Here is a 14059-nt window from a genome sequence, read left to right on the forward strand (position 1 = left end):
TTCTTTGGCCACCCTCTAACGGTAGGCTGGAGGATAACCCTAAACAGCCTGCCTGGTTTTCTGTCCCCTGTGAACGAACTTCCCTGTCACTCCTGCAGGTAAGACAGGCTAGGCTTCAAGCTCTGGGGGAGGGGGGCTGGGGGAGCCTCTACATCGTAGCTCACTGACTTCTCCCAGCCATTAGCTTAGGACTTCACTTCATGGCATCAGCAGCTTCGTGGTGTCAGCACTGATTTCGGAGCACAACATCCCTTCCTCCCACCCCAAACCTACTTGGAAACTGTAAACCTAGTTCCACCACCGAGAAAGGCTGTGGGTTACATAGTTCCCCTCATCATCAATATCTGACACACTTGAGCTTTGAGAAGGCCTAACTACCACCCAGGAGAATGTCAGGGAAGAACCGGCTTACCGGTTTTGTTCCCTGCTGGCAGTTGTAGGATCAGTAGCAGCCTTCTTGCCCCAAGGAGGCAGAGCTCCCGAGCTTCTGCCCCAGCAGCCCTACCCTTCTGACTTAGGTTTGACTTGTTTTCCTTCCGTCTAGTCTTTTCTCTGAGCCCTGGAGGCTGTTCCTGGAAAGCTAAATACTTACAAATGGTACTCTGTTTTCTAGGTGGAGGAAGGGTGTGGTGAAAGAGAACTGAAGGAACCAAAGAAAACCTAAAAGCTTGAGAGGAGAAATTAAGCCAAGCCAAAGAGCAGTGTGTGGTCTTGATCCTCAGCACTGTGAACCCACAGCTTGACACGTCAGATTCCTGTCTTACTGCAGAAGCAAAGCTGTATTTTCCTCCATTGCTGTGGAGAGACTTTTCTGGTATGGAATCAACAAAACTATTTACCTGTAGTCTTCCTTATATTTTAAGGAGTTTCTCTTTTGATATTCAAGTATTACAATGCTTTGGTTTATGATGCTGGCTTAGGGCAGCCTTGGGGATCAGGGACCATATCGGAAGAGCTGGATACACACGAAAGAGTATCTGCTTCCGTTGCTCATGGGCACTATGCAGAACCACACAGGAGAGAGCGAGATCTTTGGACCTCTGACAGGTCCTGCTTTATATATATGAATTACAGTTTATTCACTTTGTGTCCCAGCTGTAGCCCGCTCTCTCACTCCCTCCCAAAGGTCTCGCTTTTGAATGACTCTCCCTGTGTGACATTTGATGCTAGATGCAAGAATATTAATGACAGAACTATGAGATATCAAGAAATCCTTTCTCACCCCACCCCAAAGAATAATACAAGACAAGAAATAATGCACTCACTCTCTTGTCCTCCTACCAATGGATCCTACATGAGACAGGATCTATGTAACCAAGATTAACACTGAACTCACTACATTGCCAAGGATGGCCTTGAACTTTTGATCTTTGTGATTCTACCTTCCCAGTGTTTGAGTTACAGGTATGACTCATCATGCCAGGTTTTGAGGGTTTGTGTAGTTCAGGGAATGAAACCTAGGGCTTTCAATACTCTAGGTAAGCACTCTGCCAGCGGAGCCATATCTTCTCCACCCCTTGATCCCCATGTGTCAAAGGGGGAAAATGAAGCCAAACTATAAAAATTCGGCAATAGCTGAAAAAAAAAATCACAAAAATCTGTGTGTGCAGCGCTAATAGAGCGCAATATACAAGTACGATATGTGAAATGAGAAAGCACTATTGATATAATTTTGTATTAAACTTGTCAACCATAACAGCATCTGTGTATTAGCTTCCCACTGCTGCTATGACAAATCACCACAGACTTTAATGGCTTAACACCACACAGTCGACTGTTTGAAAGTCCTGGCATGTGTCTCAAGGCCTTGAGCCATTTTCTTGTTCGCTAGGATTTGGTAGAGTGCATTCCCTGAGGTTGCCGGATGGAGATCCTGGGTTGTTGGTGTCTGCTTTCAACTCTCAAAGTTCCACAGGTTTGAGAGACTTCTCACTTTCTTTGGCTCATGGCCCTTTCCTTCATCTTCAAAGCCAGCCGTCTGTCAAGTTTCTTCTGTTCTTCAAGCATTCTCTTAAAACTCTTACCTTGCTTCACAGGGTGGTGGTGGTGGTGGTACGCACCTTTAAACTCCAGCTCTCAGGAGGCAGAGGCAGACCGATCTCTGTGAGTTCTAGGCCAGCCTGGTCTATAAAGTGAGTTTCAGGACAGCCAGGGCTAACTAAATAGTGAGATCTTGTCTCAAAAAACTAAACCAAAACAACAACCAAAACAAGAATAAAAACAAAAATAAAAATTTACCTTGTTGACCAAAGAGGGGAAAGTCCCTTTTAAGGACTCATACTGTTAGACTGAGCATACCTGGAAAACCTAGAAGGCAACCCCCCCCTCATCTCTTAGGACTCATAACCTTAATCATGTCTATAAGAGACATGACCTGTCTCTTTTTGTCAGCTACGTAGTCATAGGTGCAGGGATAAGACAGGGATATTTTTGAAGAATGCTGTTTTGTTACCATTTTATATCGAAGATGTTACAAAGATATGTGCATAAACCCATATTAAGAGCCAAACATATGTCAGGAAAGTGGAATTATTATTTAAGAGCTATAAAATTAAGACTTACTTTTATTTTTTAAAAACTTCCAGGGGAGGGAAGATTTAAACATGAAAGGGATGGTTGTGGGGAAGTAACGGGGTTCCAAAAGGCTTAATGAAAATGAAAGGTGCATGAAAAAGCTATATGGAAATCTAAGATCTTGCAACACAGGAAGAAACTAATGGGGAATAATAGAACCTAAGCAACAAGAGAGGAGGGGAAGGGTGGTTTAAAGGTTTAAGTGTGGATAGGAAGAGAGGAGAGAGTAGGAGATTAGCCAAAGTTAAAAATATGTGAAGAAGGCTTATGGAAACCCACTAGTTTATAAGCTAATAAAATATGTAATGTATTTCAAAATGGAGTTGAATATTATTACTTTGCATGGATGTACGATGCTGCCTCTAGTAAGTGAAAATCTCATTACCAGGCATGGAATATCTCTTTATGAGCCATTCCCTGGTCAGGAAGACTTCAGAGGAACCCAAAACAGCACAACAGTATTGCCACAGCTCTTGGTTGCCTACAATAACTAGATAGTAAGGTGCTATTGGTGAAGACATTTCTTAGGCGCAAGTATCGCAAGATGTGGTCACTAGTGCAATGTGGCATGATAGTTATGGGATCAATAAACCACTTTCAGATAGGATATGAGGTCTACTTCACAGGAGGGAATTTATGGCTCTACTGTAAACCTGATCAGGACATGGGAGCCCAAGGGTCCTAGGAGGAAAGCTGCTGTTATTGTTATGTTAAATGATTATGCTATCGAACTGCTTTCTAAATATTTATAGTTATACTCGTTGATTTATGTTACACTCAGCTTTGGTCAGAGAAGCTCTCCCTCCTCCCGCTCCCTGCCCCACCCCCGCGATGAGCAGCAGTTCCTACAGGGACTCACCATTGGTCAAATGACTGAATATATGTGTGAGTGCTCAGCTATGGATGAAACATCTATAGTTGTCCCGTCCAAGGCTGAGGGAACATCACGGAAGAGAGGGCAGAAATAATGTAAGAGCTGGCTAGTAGAGAAGAGAGCAGTGACAAGCTGACTTCCGGACATGACGTGGCTGTGGCCCACATCAACTCATAGCAGTTGTAGTTATCTGCCCAAGATCAAGTCCATCAAAATCCCTCATAGAAGGGCAAGGAGCCCAAAGGCCCATCCTTGGTAGAGGAGCTATTATTGTCAGTTGATGGCTACTAAGGGAAGAAAAGTCATTTTGGGGGGTTGGGGGGCTGGCCAGTAGAAGGTTGCTCCAACTACAGAAGATGGGCCCACACCCATGTGCATATGGACAAAGCTAACTGGACCCAGGGAGCGTTTACTGGCAGCAGTAGCAAGAAAAGGACATGAAACCAAGAAGGACATAGAATGGTGGGCAACAGGAAGCATTGGAGGGAGATGGTAGTGGATAGATGTGATTCAAATATGTTTTATGAATGTATGGGATTTTTCAGAAAACAAGTAAAATATTTAAAACCCTCTAGTATTTTTAAAAATTTTCCTAAAGTCAGGAAAAATATTAACAGTGATTTGGGCTGTAATAACAGCCTAATGGGGGGGGGATTAACATGCTGTTAGGGACCAGTCTGTGACTTTCCTCTTCAAGGGGAACTTCTAATGAGGGAGAAAGCCCAGGAGGTAATATCTTATGGGATTTGAATGTCTCTTTCACTTTCCAATGACTATCAGGAACATTATTCTTTTACTTTTTCTATAGCCTTATATCTCTTCTGGAAGGTACCGGTTTAGGGCATGGACATTGTTCTGAAGGACAGTCAGTCAATAAACACCTGTTGGGGTCTTTTATGTCTCACAGATGTTGGTCCTGGTGTCACATGATGGCTGAGGTCAGAAGGCTGCGTATCGGCGTGTGCAGGTAGGCAAGAAGCAGGGAGGATGGAAGGAGACTAATGGATTAAATAAACTAAGGAAAATGAGATTCGCTGATCAACACTATGAGTTTCTGCTTGGTACTGAATGTTGCCTGTTTTCTGCTCCTTTGACTGAAGGTCCACATTGGACTATGATGCTCTCACGCCTTTTCTTTCCCTCCATTCACTGTGTATTAGCAAAATCCGGTTCTAATCGTAGAAGGTATTTTTCCACATAACTAGATCCTATAAACTATACTGCCTACTCTACCCCTCCCTTCTGACATCCTCCAGTCTGCCTGTCAATACTGTGTTTCCCATGCTTACCCTCCTTTACGTTAGAGGCCCACGCTACCAAGGAGAGTGACTTACTGCAAAGCAGCATAGTTATGGCTTTCCCAACAGAGCTTTCCCGAGAGATGCTTTCTCCATCCACTTTGGTACCTCCATGTCCTCTACCCCCTTGAATGGTCTTGTGTTGCTTTGGGGTTTTGTGTGATTAGATCGGTAGAGAGAAAGAGGGCAGGCAGGAGAGAAGTCTAGAGTGACAGTATCAGAGCTGTTCCTTCGCTGGGAAGTCTCTCATGCTCATTCCGAGCCAAAAAAGTTGGTTCCCACTGCCAACTTTAATAGACACTTCCAGTAGAGAGTGACAGTCCTAAGCTTAAGGGCCATTAACTTTATCTTCAATAAAAGGATGGGCATTGCTCCCTGCGCCTGTAATCAGTCCATTAGCCCACACTTGGGTTCCTTGACTCCTTGCCTGGCTACTTTGTTGTCTTCATTGCTCCTCTACAGTCATCTTCCTCAGCTCTGTGTTCTCTCTGCACTGTTCTGCCCAAACTCCCAGAGGCGAATTATCATTTTCTCTGCCCTCTTCCTCTTCCCATTGTTTGCCGAGAAAAGATGTAGCTCACGTTGCCTGCGCCCACTGTGCATTCCTGTGTTGTATAATATCAGTTTTTTGATTTCCGGTTTACTTCCCGTAATAGGCAGTTCAAATATGTCAGAATCCACACGGGTCTTCCAGTAATAATAATAATAATAATAGCAGAATTATGATTGTTATTATTTTATAAGTATTATATTATGATTGCTAATAATTGTACATTATTGTTGCATGCTAATACTATCAGCAAACATTGCTATGGCAAATAATTATATTCCAAACTATTCTAAGTGTTTAACAATGATTCAGTCACCAACTCCTCCCACTAATTAGAAAATAGGAAGGTATCAGTAACCTTTCCATTTATAGAGTCAGAACATGTTTAAGGAGTCCTTGGTGGTCAGCTGTTGGGAATTAATGCTAAGTGACAGTCTGGGCTCTGGATGAGTCTATGGGGTCACTTGAATGTATACCCATTTCCATTCTCTCGGTGGACAGTTTCTCTCCTGAAGTCACTGAGAAAATCAAGGCCATATGGGTTTTCTGACTATTCTTCTCTTTCTGTATTTTATCTTTTGGCCCCTAAGATCATTCTCACTGGCTTACTTCACTCTCAGAGAATGGGTTTTTTCCTGCCCCATTAGGCAGCCCTGATGAGTTCTTGGTCCATTCTCTCTAAGGAGTTACATTTGCACCAAATTGTTCATGTCCATTCCTAGTATTGTTGGCTCTTCCTTCCTTGAGGATCTTTCTTTCCAAGACCTTTGTTATGCGTTGGTTCACCTCCTCCTCAAAAAGATCTGAGCCTTGACAATTGAGCCAGGAAGAATGTGGCTATTCCTTTCTCCTTCCCAGGTCATGTCCCTGCATCCAGGTGCCTGCTTTGAGCTCCAGGTCTTGCCTTGCTTTTCACAGCTTTGGGCTCTTGACTGTGTTTAGAGAGCTATTGTCCCAGTTGGTTGTTGAGCTTCTCCCTGCTTGTCTCCTAGAGGTAATTACAACCCCTTAAAAACAGGATTTGTTTATGTCTCCATCAATTAATTAGCTACTTAATGAGTTCATTGAAGCATTTTATCAAGTGTCTACTGTAAAATAGAGACCCCGACAAGAATTAAAAACCCCAAATGAATGTGGTTGACCTTGAATTTGTCTTGGTAAAAGGTAGCTAGCTACTAAGAGTAACACAATGATGACAGTTATGGTGGAAAATCTGGACATAACAAACACTGTTAAAAAAAAGATTCTTACATCATTTACACTTTAGTAAAAGAGTCATTACCCACAGTTTAATGCTGAGGCAACTAGCCATATGCAAAATGCTTAGGTTGCTCAATATTGTGCAGCTAAATGTATGATCAGGGTTCCCAGCTCATTTTCTGTCTAAATTCTGTCATGTACAGAATGGATAACCTGAGAGTCTAGAGGACAGACATCTGGGGAAGAAAGCCAGTCCACAAAGTGTTCACCAGCATCTTATTTGTATTGTGAAGAAGAAATAGGTGTTGTCTTGAACTGGAGCATGATCTGGACAAAAGACACTCCCTGGCATACATTCCAGAGTTCAGCGCAGTGAAGAAAACAGAATGTCGAGTAAGGCACTTGAACAACACTTCTATCTGGATCAGTATTAGAGTACTAAGTGTTCTGTACAGCAGGTTTGGGGACATGTGCCAAATGCTCTTATAGGCAGACAGCAATGCAGTTCTTTTTTTAAAATAAATTTATTCATTTTACATCCTTCCTCTCCTCCAGGTTCCACCCTCCCACCCTTTTCCTCCTTTTCCCTTCTCTTCTGAAAAGGGGAGCCCTCCTTTAAAAAACCCATCACGGCCCATAAAGTCACATCAGAGCTTAGTACATTCTATTCTATTGAGGCCAAGCAAGGCAGTCCAGCAAGAAGAAAGTGATCCGAAAGCAGGCAACCAAGTCCATGTCAGATAGACACACACTCCTCTTTTGCAAGGGGATCACATTAGGGCCACGCTGCCCAAGAGTTACATATGTGTTGTGGGCCAAGGTCCAGTTTATACATGCTCTTTGGTCAGTCTCTTTAAGCCCCTATGGGCCTACGTTAGTTGACACAGTTGGTCTTAAGGGATTCTTGTCCCCTCCGGGACCTTTTATTTTTCCCCACACTCCTCTATAAGACTCCCTTAGTTCTGCCTCCTGTTTGGCTGTGGGTCTCAGCATCTGTTTTGTTCCACTGCTGGGTGGAGCCTCTCAGAGGACAGTCATGCTAGGCTCCTGTTTGCAAGCATAGCAGAGTATTACTGATAGTGTCAGGGGCTGACTTTCTCCTATGGGGTGTGTCCTAGGTGGGGCCAGTCATTGATTGGCCATTCCCTCTTTCTCTGCTCCATCGTTATCCCTGCACATCCTGCAGGCAAGGTAGGTTTTTAGAGTAACACAGTTTTTATTGATTTAAGATGCATGCCAATAAGCTGTGGTATAGTTAGGAATTTTTCAGAGAGCTAGAAAATTATATATGAATTGTGCAACTAGTCTTTCTCAAATTATTCTTTTTGAATATCTTATGCTGTTCCTAGAATCTGTTACATGTATGGCGGGGTTAAAGTTTGAGATACTTCTCTCTGTCTCTGTCTCTCTCCTCCAAACAGAATTAGCCTTCCTTAGCCTACTGTCTCAAAGAAAGCAGATAAAGTAGAAAACACAGGTAGTCTATGTAAGTCTATGGCATTGAGTTCTAAAGGCCTAAGTCCTTGGAGTAAATCAGAGGATTCAGGCTCCTTAAAGAAATAAGAGGATCTTGGGTATACACACATGAAAGAGATGGGTCCTTCTATAGACCAGAAACAAACGATAAAGGAAAACAGCAAAGAAGAAGCAGACTTGGAGTTGGGGAGGAGGGAGCTCACATAGCTAAAGACTGAGGCGGGTGAACGTGGAAAAGCTTGGAAGAAGGTGGTGGCATGGGACACGCAGGACAGGAGCTAAGCATGGCAGTGCAGAAAGAGCTTCATCTTCTGCGGTTAGACAAGAAGCCGCAGCAAGCCTGGCTGGAGCTGAGCTTAGCTGTAACTGTATGTGCAGATGAGTGACTCTGGGATCCATCTTCCTTGCCCTGGTGATGGATGTTGCCTGCATCCCTGAGAACCTTTCAAGGAGCTGTGGTGGGATAAAGGGTGCTTGATGGCTTGGGTTTGAATTCCTAATCAATGTGATGGAGCACACTATCGTAAAGCAATAGGAGTTTAAATTCTCACAACCTTTGCCTTTTCAAGGGTTGGAGATGTCCACATACAGGTACTGACTTGAGCATCTACTTCCATGCCAATATTTCCAGCTCTGGAGCTCCCTCCATGCTTATGCCTGCCTTTCATATAATTGGCCCATCATCAGCCCAGCTTTCATTTCTCAGTATTTACCATAGTGAACACACAGTGTTCTTCTACAGATCTGTTTCTCCAGTTGCCAGGAACCTGGATAGTGAAGCTCCATAGACTTAAGTAACAGAAAGGACACTGGTTATGAGAACCAGCTTGTTGTCCTCATCCGCAAAGTGATCCAGCTGTAACTCAGCATCCCTGAAGTTGCTCTAGTGTTGGTACACCATAATTCTTCTGAATAGAGCAAGGGAGCTTTTATGCACTGTTTTTGAAACATTTATTTTTCTTCTATTTTCTTAATTGAGACCATATTCTTATGGGATGAAGCGGCTCAGTTTATGCCCCCTTGAAAGGTGACATTACCTAGTTATTCAACTTATAATTCAATCATTCATTTACATATTATTGAGCCTTTACCATATCACCGGATTGCAAAAACTAATAGCTGGTCTCTCTCTAAAAAAGTTTAAGGGTGAAGGCATTGATTTTCAATCTTTCCTGCAGCCAGCAAACCCTGGTGGACGCTGATAAAATCCTTTTATATTAGAAGTCAATGTTTATTGAGCACTTACTTCATGCCAGCTTCTATTCTTCTTTCAAACGTAGTTTTTATTCCTCATTTCTTTCAGGAAGTTATCTTCTACTTACATGTAGAAGGTTGGAAACTTAAGCCTGAGTACATGAAGGTAATGAACATTTAGAAGCCTGATTGGCTCTGAAGCAGCTCACACCTAGAGCCTACATTATCTACCCTGAGCAATACACATTGCTTCTAAAGCCAACAGCAGCAAGAACCACACTGTAGAGGGGCAGGTTTAGAAAGTCAATGTCACATGCTAGTCATTTGCTACAGTCATTGTCTCATTTGATACTAATGACAGCTCCTAAGTGAGTAGTTTCATGATCTAAAGGTTGCAGAGAACGTCTTTACTTAAAAGGCTTAAGTAACTTGCCTCAGGGTGCTCACCCAACATCAAAGGGAGGTTCAAAGTGCATTAGTGGATACAGCGTTAGGTGACTTCCAAAGCTCCTTGTCCACTGACCAGGGGGAAGAGACCCAAAGGACCAAGTGCAGCAAGTGCAGTGTAAAGTCTAAGGGGACAGCAGGGATTGGTCGGTGGATTAAAGGAAAACTCACCTGTGAGCTGAGGCGTGAGAAGGGAAGAAGGACCTAACTGAGAACCCTGGGGAGAAGGGCACATGGGTAGAAAGAGCAAAACACAGGAAGGCCAAAGCAAGGCAAGAATGTAAGGCCAAGAAGGTGTGAAGCTGAGCACTCCAGGCCCTGGAATTAAGCAAAGAAGTTCCAATGTCCTTTGGAGGCAGCTCCGCGGAGAGCCAATGGGTTTCCGATGTGGGAGTGGCTTGCCACCGGCAGAGGGTTCAGGGAAGATGGGAGGTGTTTGGTAGGGGCGAGACGGCAGGTCCTGGGGCATGTGTGTTGTGGGGAGTAAGGTAACCAGAAAGAACAAAAGGACTTAGACTATTGTAACCAAGGCTCAGTGTGATGAGAGGCCAAGTTAGGCAGAGATTAATTCAAGAGATGTTAAAGAAGAAAAGAAGAGAAAAGAAAAGAAAAGAAAAGAAAAGAAAAAAGAAAGAGTGAGAGGAAAGACATGGCCCCAGTTTAGGAAACCTCCAAGCAAAGCCTGATGAATGGGACTGGGTGTCGGCTGTCTGGGGACCCAGCTGGAAGGCTGAGGAAGGATGACCGAGAGCGAAGAGGATGACAAATGATAGTGAATTGAACTGGATGGGGAGATTGCAGCTGGAAATGTTTGCTGCACAGAGTGGCTGAAATGGCATTGAGGGCTTACACTCCCGAGGGACACAAAGCGCTGTGAGTTGGACCCATACTTCAGAATCAAACATCTTTTTGAAACAAGGTCGTTGCAGATGACACAGTCATTCTGGATTAAGGTGACCTCTATCTAACCTGTTAGGACTGGTGTCCTTTTGGGAGGGGCACTTCTCTCAGTCACACACACACACCTTGTAGAGATGAGGACAGAGATCATGCTGACACAGTAATGACAGATTGCCAGACACTATGAGAGAGACATAAAACACGGCCTTTTGAACCTTAGGGAGGAGCCAGCGCTGAGGAAATGTAACACAATTTCTCTTGTTCAAGATGACAATCTAGTGGCACTCTGCTCTGGTAGCCCTGGCTAGCCAAAGCACCAAGTAACCTCAGACGGTTCCGATGGTGAGCTTCATGTGGCAATGGTAAAACCAGGGATGAGCATCGGTCGTAAGAGCCAGGTAGAACCAAAATTATGACCAAAGAAAATGCACCTGCAAAGGGAGAGAAGCTGGGAGATGCCACTGAATTCCAGAAGTGTTGCAAGTCATTGATCATGATGATAACTGTAGTGAGGGTGAAGGTAGGAGCTCAGGGCAGGGGGCAAGCAAGAGGCAGCCTGCTGTATCCATTGAGGAGAAAATGCTGCACACACGGAGTGTTGGTGTCCATACGGCAGACACATGAGCTTTATTGTGTTGTCTCACTGTGAATGACATTCGTTCGCACTGCCTCCTTCAGCTGTGAAACTGCGCCCTTATGATAGTAACAGGAGTTACCTGGCTGTCCTTGTGGTTCAGGAAATGGGCTGTGTCATTTGATGGCAGCATTGGGTCTTGAAAACTCACTCTTTTCTTTATTTGATGGTCCAGGAGAGAGTTCGTATATTAACGGATTCAAGGAGGAATGAATGATAAAAGCCCCTTTCACGTGGCCTGAGTCTGAGGGGTAGTTGAGTTCTTTTGCTGATCTTGGGTTTGTTCTCTTTTGGTAGATGTGAGTTTGTTATATCATCACAGCCATAGGGTAATGCCTTCCATATCTCAAGACCTTTGTTTTGCCAAATGTGTTCACCTGCACTCACCTCATGACCCTTGTAAGCCATTGATGTGAATTCTGGCATGAATTTACCCAATCCATCATGACTGTCAGTAAGAATTCATTTATTGACTCTGTAATAATGGTTTTATGTCCACTTTTCAGATCCAGTGGGAGTTACATTCTCATGCAGTAAGAAAATCAGACTTTCAGTGAATTAGGAGATCTTTATTTAGGCCATAATATGAGCAAAATGCTGGGCTGGGCACACTATGCAAAGATTCAAGCAGATATCAGGAAGGGAGGGCCTCTTAAAGAGCATTGACTGTAGAGATAAAATGTTCCAATGAGAAGCGATGATCCAGTAAAATGTTCTTAACAGAGCAAATGTGTAAAGCAGTTATGCTTTGGATGGTGAATGCTCTGGAATGTTCCCTGAAGAGTTCATTGAGAAGGTGGGGCAGAAAGGAATTCATGCCACTGGAGGGTGGGGGAGGTTCCCAGCAGAGGGTGCTCTGCTCACCTGTCCACAAGGCAACTTAGCTCAACTTTGATTTGCTTTTTGGAAATGCTTAAGGACTGCTGCGAGCAGGTCCAGTGTGCCTGAGGATAGTAGTGGTGCTTCCTTGTTGAGATCTGGCGATCTCCTACCTACCCTAGTTCAGACTTTAGATAGTATCGGGGGGAGGGGGGGAGAGGGGGAAGCGGGCAGAGTAGAACGTTAAGCATAAAGGTTTCCATGGAGATGCCCAGAACTGTCATTTAAAAAAAAATAGCTTCACTTGGAGTAAAGAAGGGAAGGTGGAAAGAAGGGAAGTCAAGAAGGGAGGGAAGGAGGGAGGGAGGAAGGAAGGAAGGAAGGAAGGAAGGAAGGAAGGAAGGAAGGAAGGGAGGAAGGAAGGAAGGAGCAAATGTTTCCAATTTGGGGGTTAGACTGTGTACCCATTTGTTGATTGGATGGCCTTGCTACTCAGAGTGATCCATGAACCACCAGGATCAGTAATACTGGGCTCCTGTGGAAATGAAGACTACCTGACCTTACTGCAAACCTAGTGAACTTTGCTCTGTCTAAGCGCATCCCTTGTAGAGACATTTAAAAGACAGCCATCATTTAGTTCAGAACACATTACCACTTAAACTCTTAAGGTTACTTATTTAACCCATAATGTTCCTAGTGATAACAATGCAGCTCCAACCATCAGTTTTTATTGTACAGGAATGTGCTGTAGGTGTAATGGTGGCCCTGGGAAGAGCTGTTTCACCCCTCATCTCCATTCACATGGCAGCAGGAGCACAATCCTTTGCCTCAAGTTAGTTTGGGGGACAGTATCCTTAATTCTCCTGAGCCATGGAGGAAAAATCGTGGGCTTTTCAGTTGGTTGTGGTTTCAAATCAACTTACCTCTCAAAGCCTATAACCTTTATAAAATAAGGTCATAAAAATTGGGATTTTTATCTATCTTACAGGGCTTTTTAGCATATTGTTGTATAATTTCTAAAGTAACACATCTAGACAATTACTGGCAAACTGGTGTTTGTTTTCATTTTTTTTTCCAAAAATCAAAAGCCTCACTAATTCCTACCATCTCATCTACAAGTAATATGGTGTCCAACTGAGAAACTCATTCATCCTCCTCCCAACCTGGCTTTCTCATGTGCATCATGTGACCCAGCTGGCTCTTAAGATCCTTCCCAGGATGGGACCAAAGAATGCCTCTTGTGGATGCCAAACACACACAGGGATATATTCCGCACTCTATGGACCCCTGATTCATCTTTACCTCTTGGGCTACCACTAATGTATCAGCCAACTGTCTCTAAAAACCAAGCCTGACAGTTTAGAGTAATTCCCTTGAGGTATCAGTCCTTGCCTCGCAGGTTGGCTGGCAGCCTGGGTGAACTCCTCAAGGTGAGAAGCACTAACTCACCCACCGTAGATGGCTCATGTGAGGAGAGAGCTCCACTGAGCATCCTTGGCTGCAACACAGGGAGGGTGGCTGGGCTACACCCAGTTTCTGAGACATTGTAATCCTACTTAGAGACAACGTAGAGAGCCCAGGACTTAAAGGATGCCCAACAATGAGTCATTCTTCTTACCACGAATGTAATGAAACCTTGTAGTCATGGGCTCGGTCTTGGGGGGGAATGTCACAGTAACTTACACATTATCAAATTAATTTTTAAAAAGCAGTTGTGAAATTCCGCCTCGGCTTGGCAGCGATGGTTAAGCAATTTTGGCTTTGGCTAGGGGTTCTTGAAGAGAGAGAGAGAGGGTTGTTTGCTTTGTGGCTGTAGCTGCTGAGGGGCACAGAGCCAAGATGTTTAATCTGGGTTTTGTCTTTTTTGCTGACATAAGGGTTTTACCTGAGCCACTGTGTTTTTTCCCCTGGTCTTTCTTGAGGCACAAAGGCAAAACAAAAACAAAGCCCAAGGAAGACACAAACCCACTGCTTGCAGCTTGGAGGTTTAGTGGTGAGGAATCAGGGCTTGCCATTTCCTTTGCTGGGGCGTGCTTGCTGTTTCTGGAACTTGTCTCTACTCTCTTTGATTCTTTTCTTTTCTACCCGCCATG

General features: G+C 44.0%; 1 long non-coding RNA gene across 1 annotated transcript in view; it reads left to right on the forward strand.

Annotated features, from left to right (window-relative positions):
• Nucleotides 1-627: 627 nt before the first annotated feature.
• The window catches only part of LOC132648942 (uncharacterized), a 33208-nt gene continuing 19776 nt past the window's right edge, over nt 628-14059 (forward strand). The window contains exons 1-2 of the long non-coding RNA XR_009587340.1: nt 628-814; nt 4356-4415. This is a non-coding gene — a long non-coding RNA (uncharacterized LOC132648942). The remainder of the gene's footprint in view (nt 815-4355; nt 4416-14059) is intronic.

The sequence above is a fragment of the Meriones unguiculatus genome, chromosome 18 (assembly GCF_030254825.1).
Source record: "Meriones unguiculatus strain TT.TT164.6M chromosome 18, Bangor_MerUng_6.1, whole genome shotgun sequence".
Classification (NCBI taxonomy): Eukaryota; Metazoa; Chordata; class Mammalia; order Rodentia; family Muridae; genus Meriones; species Meriones unguiculatus.